This window comes from Octopus sinensis, linkage group LG3 (assembly GCF_006345805.1).
Source record: "Octopus sinensis linkage group LG3, ASM634580v1, whole genome shotgun sequence".
Lineage (NCBI taxonomy): Eukaryota > Metazoa > Mollusca > Cephalopoda > Octopoda > Octopodidae > Octopus > Octopus sinensis.
This window is the reverse complement of record NC_042999.1, coordinates 14,367,174-14,382,173: the sequence shown is the minus strand read 5'-3', so window position 1 is coordinate 14,382,173 and position 15,000 is coordinate 14,367,174. Positions and strand designations below refer to the sequence as shown.

The following is a 15,000-nucleotide window of genomic DNA, read 5'->3' as shown; positions in this document are numbered from 1 at the left end:
AGAAAAGACTCAGTTTTAGCCATGTTTGTGGCCAGCATAAGAAATCACCAAAGATTCTGACACATAGTACAGTAATCCCTCGACTATTGCAGGTGTTATGTTCCAAAACCCCCAGTGATAGGTGAAAATCTGCAAAGTAGAAGCAGTACTGTATTGTATATATATATATGTTTTTTTTTAATAATTTGTATATATTTATAATAAATGCAAAACACCACACATTCACCTTCTGAGTTTTGTTTTCCATACATCTACGGTACACTATATATTTTCTTTTAATATATTTTAATTAATGTGTTATACAGTGCAGTACTGTACTGTAATTTAATTTATTAATTTTTAGGCGTAAAAATGCTTATTTTACCACAGAAATAATTAAAATTTAAACAAATATTAATCCTATCAGCTGCAGAAATCCATCATATACTGAGGCGTCCACAACATAAATTTACATAAATTAGCCAGGAAAATCTGTGATGTACTGAGGTCACGTTAGTTGAACCACGATATGGTGAGTGAATATTGTATTTATACTAAATATGTAATGGTATTGATTTAATTAGTGGAGGCATGTAGCTTAGTGGTTAAGGTATCAGCATCATGTTCGTAAGATTGTGGTTTCGATTCCTGGACCGGGTGACGCATTGTGTTCTTGAGCAAAACACTTCATTCCACCTTGCTCCAGTCCACTCAGCTGGCAAAAATGAGTAACGCTGCGATGGACTGGCGTCCTGTCCAGCTGGGGAACACATATGCCATAAAAACTGAGGTACCGGGCCCATGAGCCTTAAAGGCTTTATAAAGGGTGCATTTATTTATTTATATTGATTTAATTAAGTAATTTGGGTCAGGATGGAAAAGACTGGCACAATGAAGACATGATTGGAAGCACATTGTGACCAGTGGTGTCAAACAACATCTGATGGTCTGGTCAACACAGTGATGTAATAGTTTTAGTTGTAAGTTGATTGTGTGCAGTGGCAGTACCATAATCATATAATGAGCTGGCAGAATCGTTAGCACACCGGGCGAAATGCGTAGCCGTATTTCGTCTGCCATTACGTTCCGAGTTCAAATTCCGCCGAGGTCGACTTTGCCTTTCATCCTTTCGGGGTCGATAAATTAAGTACCAGTTATTCACTGGGGTCGATGTAATTGACTTTATCCGTTTGTCTGTCTTTGTTTGTCCCCTCTATGTTTAGCCCCTTGTGGACAATAAGGAAATATATATGATTATGAATATCTATGTCACTATTTCTACTCCCTTTCCAGTTTGTCATGCTCTGTGTATCTTTTATCAACTCATGGCAATTTTGCACACAGCAATATAGCAGACATCAATATGTGACCAAAACTATTTCAGATCTCGTCAATTACATTTGACATTACTGTATCTTTGATCCTCATACCCTCGCTTAACTCTTGCATGCAATCCTTTTTCATAACACAGGAATATTAATTCAAATGTTTGTCATGATGGGTTTTTTTTTTTATTTTTCCATTTTGCTCTTCAAACCCAATATAAATCCAGCCTGGGTTTTCATTTAAACTAAAATTCCAATTTAATTTTTTTCTTTTAAATAAATAAATAAAAATAAAACTCAAAATTAATAATAAAAAATCGTTTTTCTTTTTTTTCTTAATTGAATTAAAATTTGGGTTTGAATTTTCTTTTCAGCTTTCCCCCCTCATTACTAAGTTCAGTTTTATGAAAATATTTCAGTTTTATTGAAAGAGAACATTTCAAATCAAAGAAAATTAAAAATAGAAACACAAAAAAAAAGCCCCAACCTTTAATCAAAATTTTAAAAGTGAAATTTGCATATCCAACAGAATATTATTAAATAATTCCTGACAGAACAGTTTTCTGATTTTATCCCAAGATTATGAAATAGTCTTTAAAATCCTTTAGGAAATTTCCGCAGGTTATTTACAGGAACATGTCAACTTAATCTGACTCATCATGGCTTCTCTTTGCACGTTTCTTATCAGTCCCTTGCTAAGATTTTAAAAATATCTATATCTAACGCAATCTTGAGATTTATAAATAACCATGTTTCACAGAAGCACTGAGAGATCTAATAAGTTCTTCAAAAACTCATTATAGTCCTTTAATTTTATAAAGATATTCCCCCCATTGTGAAGATATTTTCAGTAACATGAAAGCATCGATATTTTATCTTTGGGACACATCTTAGTGTATGGAAGAGAGAGAGAGAGTTTTAATTATTTGAATCATTCCTGTAAGAAAGGAGCTGGTTTCTAATAAAGATACAAATCACTATAATTGAAATTTAGATAATAAAAGCAATGTCAGATTTTAAATTTGAGGAAAGTCTTGCATATTTTAACTGTTCCACTTATAGATTGTATTTATTATATGCACAGTAACTGGCCGATGTTTTTAATGAAAACCCAAACTTTTCCAGGCTGTCACTTAGGCATTTACTCACTAAACCAAGTACACCTATTATTATTTGTATAAATGTAAGTGTATATATATATATATATATATATATATGTGTGTGTGTGTGTACATTTGTATGTGCATATATATGCATGTGTGTATATATGTTCTATGCTCAAGGCTACAATCTTCCAGCCAGGTAACTGAAAGTTTACACTGGAATACATCGTTGCATGTTAAGGGTCAAAGACAACACATTTTTTAAATACTTTTTATAAACCCAGGAAAGGTTGGGTACCAGAGCTACAAATGTCCATTCCAAGTCATGCACCCCAGTTTTTCCCCAAAGTAGCTGAAATTTTAGAAAGAGAGACATCTTTACAAAGAAAACTTCACAGGGTATGTTACTTTTAGCCAGAATATATATATATTATATATATATATATATATATATATATATATATTGTTCTTTGTTTTTCTTTCTAATTTTGGTCATTTTTATAAAGTTTGACTAGAACCAGTTTCAAAATTGCTTGGATGCAATAGTTCTGAGTACACCACCATTCCATGACCTACTAAAAATTATCAACATGACCTTAAAACAATTTATTTGAAACTGTAAATTCACATGATTAAAGACCCCCTTCAGTCACGAATGATCATGTGGGTGCACCTAGAAAGTTCTTCTTCCAGGCACAAGTCTGGGAAAGGTTTTTTGTGGGAGACCAACAGTCACCCATGCATACCAGTCTTTCCTCTCCATACCACTGAGATTATCCAAAGGAAAGACAAAGGCTGAAATAGCTTGGCACCAGCGACATTGCAACTAATTTCTACAGCTGAGTGAACAGGAGCAACATGAAATAAAGTATATTGCTCAAAAACATAACACACAACTCCGTCTGGGAATTGAACTCACAACCTCATGACTGGAAGCCCAACATTCTAACCACTAAGCCATGCACCTTCAATTTACATGATTAGGTATTAAAAAAACTAAGCAAGGTTGAGTACTGCTACAAGTTTCAGCATATTTCCTCCTACAAAACTATAAATGACTTAGAACTGCATGGTATCTCTCCAACCAGTACTCTCACCTAAAACACTGTTGTTTTACGTTGGTTGCACTTTTGCTACTGTATTTCTGTTGAAAAACACTGCTTGTGTTTTAATTAATTTAAAAAATAATAAAGATATATCAAAATAACTGTCATTATTAAGCTGGGCTTTGGAACAAAATTAACATGGAATTTTGACAGAAGGATTTAATTTAAAACACATTAACACAGAAAATTTGTGTCATAGGACCAGGGGTGGTCTCATATGGGTTGGTATCAAAAGGGTTGATTTAATTACACTCTGTAAGCTAAGTAAGGCGTCTATGTTTACATCTGTTGTTTTTCTGGGTTAAGATAAGTTTGCATCCAACTGTTCTATTAATAGCATCAAACAAGCCAGTTCTTCTAATGTTTTGATATTGGGAGACAGCATTTTAAAAAAATTCTTAAATGACTGCCTGAAATAATTCTAATTTTAGTAAGAGCCCAGCAATTTGAGGAGAGGGGCTGGTTGATTACATCAACTGCAGTACTTGACATACTTTATTTTATCAAACCCCTACAAAAATGAACGGCAAAGTTCACCTCAGTAAGATTTGAACTCAGAATGTAAAAAGTTGGAAGAAATGCAGCTAAGCTTTTTGTCTGACATGCTAACAATTCTGCCAGCACGTCACCTTTGACTGCCTGGAGTAATATTTTCCCAATAGCAGGAAAACTACCAATAACCAATCAATCAATATCTATAGCCTTGGGAAGATATAGATTATAGAGTTTAATTAATTGGTTATTTGTAGATCAGCAAATAAGCAGTTATTTTGTTGAGTGGCATAAGCCACCTCCTAAACCAAACTTTTAATGCATCTAGTTAAACCACTTTGATGGTTAAACACCTCTCCACCCACAACCATCAGCATGTAGATCCATCAAGACATTATCACTTTAGATCTGTCTCTATCAAACCCCCTATATTTACTTACCAACAGAACAGAGGCACATTTAAAAACAGTAGACTTGCTGCCGTGAATGTCATGGTTCTAAACCCAGCTTTACATTATAGAGATATGTGACCTCTAAGCTAAAACAATAGAAACCAGTCTAAAATGCTGGGCGCCAATACAAGGGCTTCCATCTGTAAAACCCATACCAATAATAATAACATAAACACCACATTGACAGAGCGGCTAACCAGCTTCAGTGCCAGTGGTACTTAAAAGACACCATTCAAGCGTGATCATTACCAGCATTGCCTTACTGGCACCTGTGCCAGTGACATGTGTAAAAGATTCGAGCGAGGTCGTTGCCAATACCGCCTGACTGGCTCCATACTGGTGGCACGTAAAAGCACCCACTACACTCTTGGAGTGGTTGGTGTTAGGAAGGGCATCCAGCTGTAGAAACTCTGCCAGATCAAGATTGGAGCCTGGTGCAGCCATCTGGTTTGCCAGCCCTCAGTCATTTGTCCAACCCATGCTAGCATGGAAAGTGGACATTAAATGATGATGATGATGACCACCACAGTACCTGGTTTGTATATGTTGCTGTGGCATGTAAGTGATATGAAAGACTAAGCTGGTGGAGGAGGATAACGGGTAAGCCAAGATGAAAACCTATGGATAGTTGGTGAGGTGAAGGACCACAATTGGTAATGACACTAAGGATGGCAACAGGTGAGGGAGTGGATACAAAGGGCCACAACACAAGGCAAGATAAAGAACTGCAATATGAGATGAGAACAAAGGACCCCAATAGGGTAAGGGTCAGGACAGTGGACAACAGTGGGTGACGTGAAGGACCACGGAGTGTGGTAAGATACTACAACCAGACCAACCAATGTCAGCTTAGAAAAACACATATATAATACTGATGATGATGATGATATTGAATGTAGGTGTTGCTCAGTGTTCCACTTTGTAGTGACTATTTCAAACTTTATTTAACCCTTCTGATGCCAGCCCACCCAAAACTATCCCTGTTGTCTCTATGATATAAACTGCCTGTTTTAAAGTGATCTAAATTAAAGACTTCCATAAAAATTTCATGTTCATTCATGTTCTAAATAAATACTTGTTTCATAACAAAGATATTTTACACAATTCTTTTTTTAAAAAGTTAATTGAAACAAAGTTAGAGTATTTCGATAAAAATATGGTAACAAATGAGTTAAGTCCGTGACTTATCGACTTTCTCAGAACAACAATTTGTCCAAAACAAATAAATAAAGACTAAAGGAAATAAATAAAAAAATACAGAAAACAAATGTCCCACCACCAGTGGTATGAGGGTGGGGGTAGGGCTATTCTAGATAACATTTAGAGATTGGATGGTTAATGGCTGGATGGGGTGTGAGAATGCTCAGTAAACTGTTTAATGAGTAGGAAAGACTTATCAAAAAGATGGCCAAAACCAGCAGGAATTCTTTCATGATCATTAAATGATCTACTGCTCTTGTTAAGAAGGAAATAGTCACAACTCACACTGTGTTATGAATGTTGGCAACATTTACATTGGTGTGATTTTCTCATTAGTTTTCTCTTTGTTCTCCTATCTAGACAAATCAGAACAGATGTCACAAACAGTTGTGAGATCTTATTTACTATTATTACCACAATAACAACAGCATTCCTGTAGCATGGTCATAGCCAAGAGGCCAAAATAAGCACAAAAATGCAAAAACATTTTTAACATTATTCCATTTACCCCTCTCTCTAATCTCACCTTCTCTTTTTCTCCTTTTTCACACACACACACACACAAATACATATACTGCATGCAACACTCACTTTTATTCTAAACTTTACTAAGTTTCTATAATAGTTTGATATCAATTAATTATAAGACTGTTGTTGCTGCTGTTATTGATCTTGTTGTTGTTGTTTTTAAACTCTATATCTAATTAATTACACAAATTAAATTAAATTTTCTGAGGACAAATCTAGGAGTGTCTAAAGACTACAAATTCACTTTTTTGTTTTTTGTTGATGTTGTATATAACAAGGCAGTGAATTAACAAGAGCCACTCAAGTGTAGGACAAGATACCTTGTAGTATTTGTTCTGGCTCTCTGTGCTATGAGTTCAAATTCCACTGAAGTCAACTTTGCCTTTCATGCTTTTACGATTGATAAAATAAATTACTATTCCAAGGTTGTGGATTGGCAGAATTGTTACAGAGTTAAACAAGATACAATTAAATATTTGTTCAACCCATAGCCATTCAATATTTAAAAACTAAGCTTTTAGATACTTCTTTCAAAATTCCAGTTTTGTTAGCCACACATTAACCTGTATAACTTGAACCATGTAAAATGTTCAAGAAAGAAATCTAGCAGATTCTTGCCACAAATACATATAAAGTAACATTTTGTCAGGGACCCTTAATATACTACTGTTGATTCCTAATTTACTATTTTGCTTGTGTGGGGCCCAAAAATCTTATTTGGGCCCACTGGAGTCTTATGGACCTCAATTGAAGACCACTGTCCAAACTCTTTAGCATTCAGATTCCTCTATCAAATGCAATGCTTATTTGTTTACATCATTTTGACTTAATCCTGCATTATCTTGTAGCTTTGAGATTTCAATCATCATCATCATCATCATCATTATCATCATCGTTTAACGTCCGCTTTCCACGCTAGCATGGGTTGGAAGATTTTGACTGAGGGCTGGCGAACCAGGCTCCAATCTTGATTTGGCAGAGTTTCTACAGTTGGATGCCCTTCCTAACACTAACCACTCCGAGTGTGTAATGGGTGCTTTTTACGTGCCACCGGCAGTACTGGCAATGACCTCGCTCGAATCTTTTTACACATGCCACCAGCACAGGTGCCAGTAAGGTGACATTGGTAACGATCTATGTGGTTATTTATTTTTAGAATGACGTTGTAGGTTAGGTGTCAGAGGCCAAATGTGGCTGGCTTGAACATAAAATGAGTAGAATATTTGGGCCAGTCATGGTCGGTTCAAATGCTATAGGGTTAAACCAGTGGCCCTCAACCATTTAAATTTTTTTACCTCTGGAGGCCCTGATTCCTATTTTACTCAAGTGAACCCTTGTAGCCACTTGATGTTTTAAATATTATCAGGAACATGCAAAAACTTGTTAAAATATTTTATATATTGTAGAAGAATAACCAGTTTATTGCACATAAACTTTAACAACAAAATCTTATGTGGACCCCCAAAATAGATATGAATTCTGGCTGAGAACCAAGGGTCAAACCATTGCCCAGTTTAACACTTACCACCACCTAGTTCTTAGGTCTCTTAAACAGAATTTTCTGGGTCCCTAGCATTTGGGCTAAGTCTTTGGTTTCAGAGATTCTGAGAAATTTAAGAATTGTGGGGCATAGCTCCACCCACCTATTCTGAGTGGTTTAAAAAACAGAAAATCATTATTTACATCCATACATGTTTTCAAAATATATAAACAAGTAAACCAATGATAGAACCTTTATGCAGTCAATTATCTTGCTAAAAGTATCAGTTATATCTCCCTCACATCATAAACCATACCCTACCATCTTAAAAAAGAGATGGATATATCTAAATACATCGTGGCCCTGAGAGAGAGAGAGAAGGAGAGAGAGAGAAGGAGAGAGAGAGAGAAGGAGAGAGAGAGAGAAGGAGAGAGAGAGAGAAGGAGAGAGAGAGAGGTGGGGGAGATTGTCTATTAATTGCTTGAATAATCTTAGATAATTGAAGTTTCTCAATTTACTATGTTCAATTTACATATGTTCAACTCTACTCTACAAACATTTCTCACTTTCACAAGGTTTGTACAAATAACAAGTTAACTGTTATTTGTACAAACAAATAACAGCTTGTTATTTCATTCAGTTGCTTTTTCTTTTTTTACAACCATTTTACTATCCGAACACAACTTGAATCAGTTTTAGAAAATGTAGGATTTTTTTAGTTTTGCTTTTTTTTAAACAAGTGACTACTATTTTATACACACACACACACACACACACATATATATATATATATACCATCATCATCGTTTAATGTCTGCTTTCCATGCTAGCATGGGTTGGACGATTTGACTGAGGACTGGTAAACCAGATGGCTGTACCAGGCTCCAATCTGATCTGGCAAAGTTTCTATAGCTGGTTGCCCTCCGTAACGCCGACCACTCCGAGAGTGTAGTGGGTGCTTTTACACGCCACTGGCATGAGGGCCAGTCAGGCGGTACTGGCAATGGCCACGCTCAAATAGTGTTTTTTACATGCCACCGGCAACTACCTTGCTTGAATGCTTTTTCATGTGCCACCGGAACAAATGCCAGTAGGACGACACTGGTAACAATCATGCTCGAATAGTGCTTTTTATGTGTCACTGGCACGGAAGCCAGTTAGCTGCTCTGGAAATGATCAGGCTCGGATGGTGCTCTTCGTGCTCCACTATATATATAGTTTTTATTAATATTTAGCAGAAGCAACAGAGTAACTCAAGGTCCAAGAGTTTCATACCTTGACACTTACCAGTATATAAACTCATGTTTTGAGTTCTACTTTACCTATTTGCATCGCTAAACCTATATCTTTCCATATAGCAATTTCAAGTAGGACCATCAGATTTTGGGTGCAATGAAGTAATTTGAACTTGCTCAGAAAGTAAAAGAACAAAATGAAATACTGCAAGGTTTTTAGTCCTTCACTCCACTGATTCTACCATTTCTGCAAGAATAGAATTTATTTACCGCTCAAGAATACATTGTGATTGCTGTAATACTAAATTACAGACACATGATCAAGAGGGTGAGTAGTCATCCTCTGTAAATCACAGAACCACTCTGGTTCTATCTCCATGACAGGTTCATGTTAGTAACACACTTGATAAAAAAAATTTCCTATGCCTAGCAGACCACATAAATCTCATTCTTTTTCCAGTCTATGCAAGCAAGCATTTTTTTCTTTGTTCACATTTCATTGTCATATGGTCTCTTGACAGATGCACTTTGACAGATGCATTGTGCTAGAATGCATTGAGATAGATTATAACATCGCTGCACCACATTTCTATCGTTTTTTTTTCCTTTTGATAGGCACAAGCATGGCTGTGTGATTAAAAAGTTTGCTTTCTTTATCGTATGGTTTCAGGTAGACAGAAACTGAAAGAAGCCAATGTTGTTTCAGGTTCAGTCCCACTGTGCCTTCTACTATAGCCCCGGGATGAAGCCAACAAATGCTTTGAGAGTAAATTTGATAGGAGGAAACAGCAGAAACCTCATTTTGTGTGTGGGTGGGTGGGTGTGTGCATGTACAATGACTGTTGATATTCTTTACTTGTCATCATTTGAGCAAAATGCTGACTAGTTGCATCGCACTTTTGAAAACCTCTGGGATAAAAAAAAAAAATTTAATTGAAGAAAAAAGTAAGTGTTGATGACAGGAAGAGCATCCAGCCATAAAATCCTTCCTCAAATAATTCCTCCCCCATCTGACCCATTCCAGCACAGGAAAGCAAACATTGTGTGAATGAGCAAACTAATGAACATGAGACAGACAGATAGACAGACAAACAGACAGATAGATAGACAGAGAAAGAGAGGGAGAGGGATGCATCAGTGATAGGATTGTTTTTTTTTTTAAATTTAGAATTCAACATGTCAGGTTTTAAAAAAAAGGTTCACCCGTACTGTCATCAACGAAAGTGTGGATTATCCAGAGCATATATAAAAAGTGCTAGAGATAATCAGGATTACAAGCACATTTAATATTTAGAACCTTTAATGGGTTTCTGAGTGGAATTGTTGTAGAACTGTGATAATAATCAAGTTGAAAAAAAAAATCAAAAAAAAAAACGTGACGAAAATATTGATACTTTAACAAATAAATGGAAAGTGACTGAAGCAGTTTTAGCCTCATCTTATTTTGTTAAACTGACTCAATTCATGATGTAATGGTTTTAGCTTCAGTACAGTTTTAGATCAACTCCTGTACCAAACAAGGACAATGCAGATAAAATAAATGATCACCTCAGCTTTATTGCCTGTATTTTGTTTAATGAAGTTCTTATTTAATTTGAGTCTAAATTCAAAAATTTCTCTGTGTATTTGTGTGTGTGTGTATATATATATATATATATATATATCACGTGACCGACCAGACCATCAGATGTTGTTACACATCGTTGGTCACAATGCGTTCGCATTGTTTTAGCCTTCAAATGACGCCACTCCGCTGGCTAAGCGAGCAGGCCAACAGAAGAAAGAGTGAGAGAAAGTATGGTGAAAGAGTACAGCAGGGATCACCACCCCTGCCGGAGCCTCGTGGAGCTTTTAGATGTTTTCGCTTAATAAACACTCACAACGCTCGGTCTGGGAATCGAAACCGCGATCCTATGACCACGAGTCCACTGTCCTAACCACTGGGCCATTGCGCCTCCTATATATATATATAGTTAATCCAAACATGAACAAAGAGAAAACACAACAACGCGAGGACGTGGAACAAGTATAGTGTTATTGGACGCTCAGGAAAAGAAAAAAAGAAGAAGGATTTAATGTTTCGAGCAGAGCTCTTCATCAGAAACATAGAAAAAGGAAAGGTCCAAGGAAGGGAAGACAGAGAAATAAAATCACCAACGATACACACGCAGTCACAAATTGAATATATATATATATATATATATATATATCATTTGGGTAAATAACCTTATAGTGTGCATTTCAAAACTCCTATACAGCTATTGGCAACCATATGCCATCATAGAGAAGGATTACTCCTGTTACCAGGTATAAATATGGGAATCTGTTAGTATATGCGGAATTTTTATAAAAATTTATCAAACAAGAAGATGGAATAAACAAGCTTTAAAAGTGTGATATGGAAACCTCAGCAACTATCAGGTTGTTACCAATGCACAGTAACAATTATTGTGATTTGTGATTAAAGCCTGTCCATGCCATCTTGTTTTATATATATATATATATATATATATATATACATATTTTATTTTATTTATTATTTTTTTTTATCTAGTTTCAGCTCACGAGCTGTGGCCATGCTGGGGCACTGCCATATTAGTAACATTATTATTTTTATGTTCACTTTCCATGCTGGCATGGGTTGGACAGGTTGTCAAGGTGTGAGGAATTTACTGGAAGCTTGCCGTATGTATGTATGTATGTATGTATGTATGTATATATGTATGTATGTATGTATGTATGTATGTATGTATGTATGTGTGTGTGTGTGTGGATATGATTGTCTTTCATCATTTGCCAACTGGTAGTGGTTTGTATGCATTCCTGATAGCTAGGGGTCAGGCACAGAATGACCAATAAAGGAAACTTACAATAAGTGTTGAAGCCAATTTGATTAAATAATCCCATTAAAGCAGTGCCCCAGCATGGCCACAGTACAATGATTAAAAGAATAAAAGCATAAAAGGATTAACTCTAAAGAGAGGAAGTGCCTGGAGCCTTTTCAGGCTAACCTCAGCTGGGAAGGAGGGATAACAAGACCAGATTAATCCAGTTTATATAGAAAAAAAAGTTGGTGTGTCATGTTGAAGAGACAAATAAGTAACCAAATACCTTTGTCACAAGGAATACAGACACTTAATCCTTTCATTGCCAACCTACACAACACCAACCTAGCTTTAATGTTACAAACTTACTCATCAAAACCAACTACAGGCGCAGGAGCGGCTGTGTGGTAAGTAGCTTGCTAACCAACCACATGGTTTCGGGTTCAGTCCCACTGCGTGGCATCTTGGGCAAGTGTCTTCTGCTATAGCCCCGGGCCGACCAATGCCTTGTGAGTGGATTTGGTAGACGGAAACTGAAAGAAGCCTGTCGTATATCTGTATATGTATGTGTGTGTGTTTGTGTATCTGTGTTTGTTCCCCTAGCATTGCTTGACAACCGATGCTGGTGTGTTTATGTCCCCGTAAATTAGCGGTTCGGCAAATGAGGCCGATAGAATAAGTACTGGGCTTACAAAGAATAAGTCCCGGGGTTGATTTGCTCGACTAAAAAAAGGCGGTGCTCCAGCATGGCCGCAGTCAAATGACTGAAACAAGTAAAAGAGTAAAGAAAGAGTACAGTAAAGTGTTAATATTAAAAAAAGAAAATCCTCAATGTATATTTTATAACATGAATAACATTGAAATTTCTGAAGGTAAACAATATAACTCCAGGCTGTTTTATAAACTTGTTTAATAATGTAACAGTAGACAAAATCGAATAAGGTACAGAAAATGAAAATATATATAACAACTATTTCCAAGAAATTCTTTTATCATTTTTCCTAATAAACTAAAACACTGTAATTTTCTTAGAAAAATATAGATTGTAGTTGAAGGTTTTAATATTTGATAGTTTTTTGACCCAAGGCTCTTGTTAACCTCATGTAATCTTAAATAGGTTTTAGTCAGCAATAATTCAGGGCTTGGCTAACTTAACCGTCTTGATACTAAACCATCTGAAACTGCTCCTGGCTCTGTGATACAATCTTGTTTTAAAATGATCTAAATTAAATTAAAGACCTTACACCAAAATTTCACATTAGTTTATGTTCCAAGCACTAACTTAACCCTTTCATTACTCTATTTATTTCGAGATGCTCTGTGTTTCTTTCAGTTAGTTTTAAATATAACCAGGAATTTAGTAAAATAACTTAGTTATCATTAAGCCAGTGTTAGGCACATAAAATGTGACTAAGGTTTGGTGGAAGATTTTAATTCAAAACTTATGAAAACAAGACATTCATACTCAGAGCTGGTTTCAGCCAGGTTGATAACGAAAGGGTTAATAACAGCAAAGTTCCAAACACTAGTTTAATGATTAAAAATATATTTTACCAAATACTTGCTTATTTTCATAGTTAATTAAAACAAATTCAGTGTATTTCAACAGAAACATGGTAACAAAAAGATTAAATGTAACCATTAACCCTATTGATATCAACCCATCAGAGATTGTATCTATGATACAAACTTCCTGTTTGCAATTATTATCGAAATAAAAACTTTGCATTGTTAATTTATGTTCCAAAAACCTTTTTTACAATCCTTAAATCCTTAAAAATGTTTTAGCCCGAAGGCCGCGGCCATGCTGGGGCACCACCGCTGAAATGTGCTATGCTTACAGCACCTAGGTTTCCCAAGCGGTCACCCATCTAAGTACTGACTAGGTTCGACGTTGCTTAACCTCGGTGATCAGACGAGAACCGGTGCTTTCAACGTGATTTGGCCATTTTCTTAAATTCTTCATTATTTTCAAAACTAACTGAAGCAAAGGCAGCCGATTTCAACAGAAACATGACAACTTATATGGTAAAGAATTAACACAAGGGTCTTCTTGTTTTATGTTAAAACTGGCCTGATCCAGCCTTTCACACCCACCCTACAGTATCATCTTAAAAATAAATAATCAGTTCAGTGAAATTTCGAAGTTATGAGATTGATTGATTCAAAACAATGTGAATAAATAGGCTTTAAATTTGACAGAATAAAATGAATGCTAAAAGATTAAATAGTTTAATGAAACATTGAAAAAGTACAGAGAAGGCCACTAGGAATAGGGAAAACTGTGTTTGTTCAGTTATTTACTCTTTTACTTGTTTCAGTCATTTGACTGTGGCTATGCTGGAGCACCACCTTTAGTCTTGCAAATCAACCCCAGGGCTTATTCTTTGTAAGCCTAGCACTTGTTCTATTGGTCTCTTTTGCCGAACTGCTAAGTTACGGGGACGTAAACACACCAGCATTGGTTGTCAAGTGATGATGGTGGGGGGACAAACACATACATACATATATACATACACACATACACATATATATATATATATATGACAGCGCCCCGCGTCAGGTTCGTTCCGATTCGTCGTTTCGTTCCACCTCTTGGTTCCTGTTATTTTTATATTATTATATATATATATATATATATATATATATATATATATATATATATATATATATATATATACATACATATATACGAGGGGCTTCTTTCAGTTTCCGTCTACCAAATCCACTCACAAGGCTTTGGTCGGCCCGAGGCTATAGCAGAAGACACTTGCTCAAGGTGCCATGCAGTGGGACTGAACCCAGAACTATGTGGTTGGTAAGCAAGCTACTTAGCATACAGCCACTCCTACACCTATATGTTTATTTACACTAAAACTTTATCCACTTTTTAAAATTTATTTTATGTCTTTTTTCTTTTTCTTTTGTTTTGTTATAGCTCATTTCATAGAAAATGCTATTGGAACTCTACAACACAAAAGACAAAATAAATTAAATTGCATGAATCTATTAGGTACAGGAAGAGCTGCATGACTAAAAGGTTCACTCATAACCACATTGTTTCAGGTTCAATTCCACTGCATGGCACCTTGGGCAAGTGTCTTCTACTATAGCCCTAGTCGGAAAAAAGCATGGTAAGTGAATTTGATTGATAGAAACTGTGTGAAAGGGTGGCGAGCTGGCAGAAACATTAGCACGCCGGGCAAAATGCTTAGCGGTATTTCGTCTGTCTTTACGTTCTGGGTTCAAATTCCGCTGAGGTCGACTTTGCCTTT

The 15,000-nt window shown here is 35.9% G+C and overlaps 1 protein-coding gene and 1 pseudogene across 1 annotated transcript in view; both read right to left on the bottom strand.

The window, feature by feature from the left end:
• The window catches only part of LOC115209299 (tumor necrosis factor ligand superfamily member 10), a 321,447-nt gene that overhangs the window by 286,872 nt on the left and 19,575 nt on the right, over positions 1–15,000 (bottom strand). The window lies entirely within an intron of this gene.
• On the bottom strand, positions 13,560–13,678 carry LOC115210083 (annotated as a pseudogene).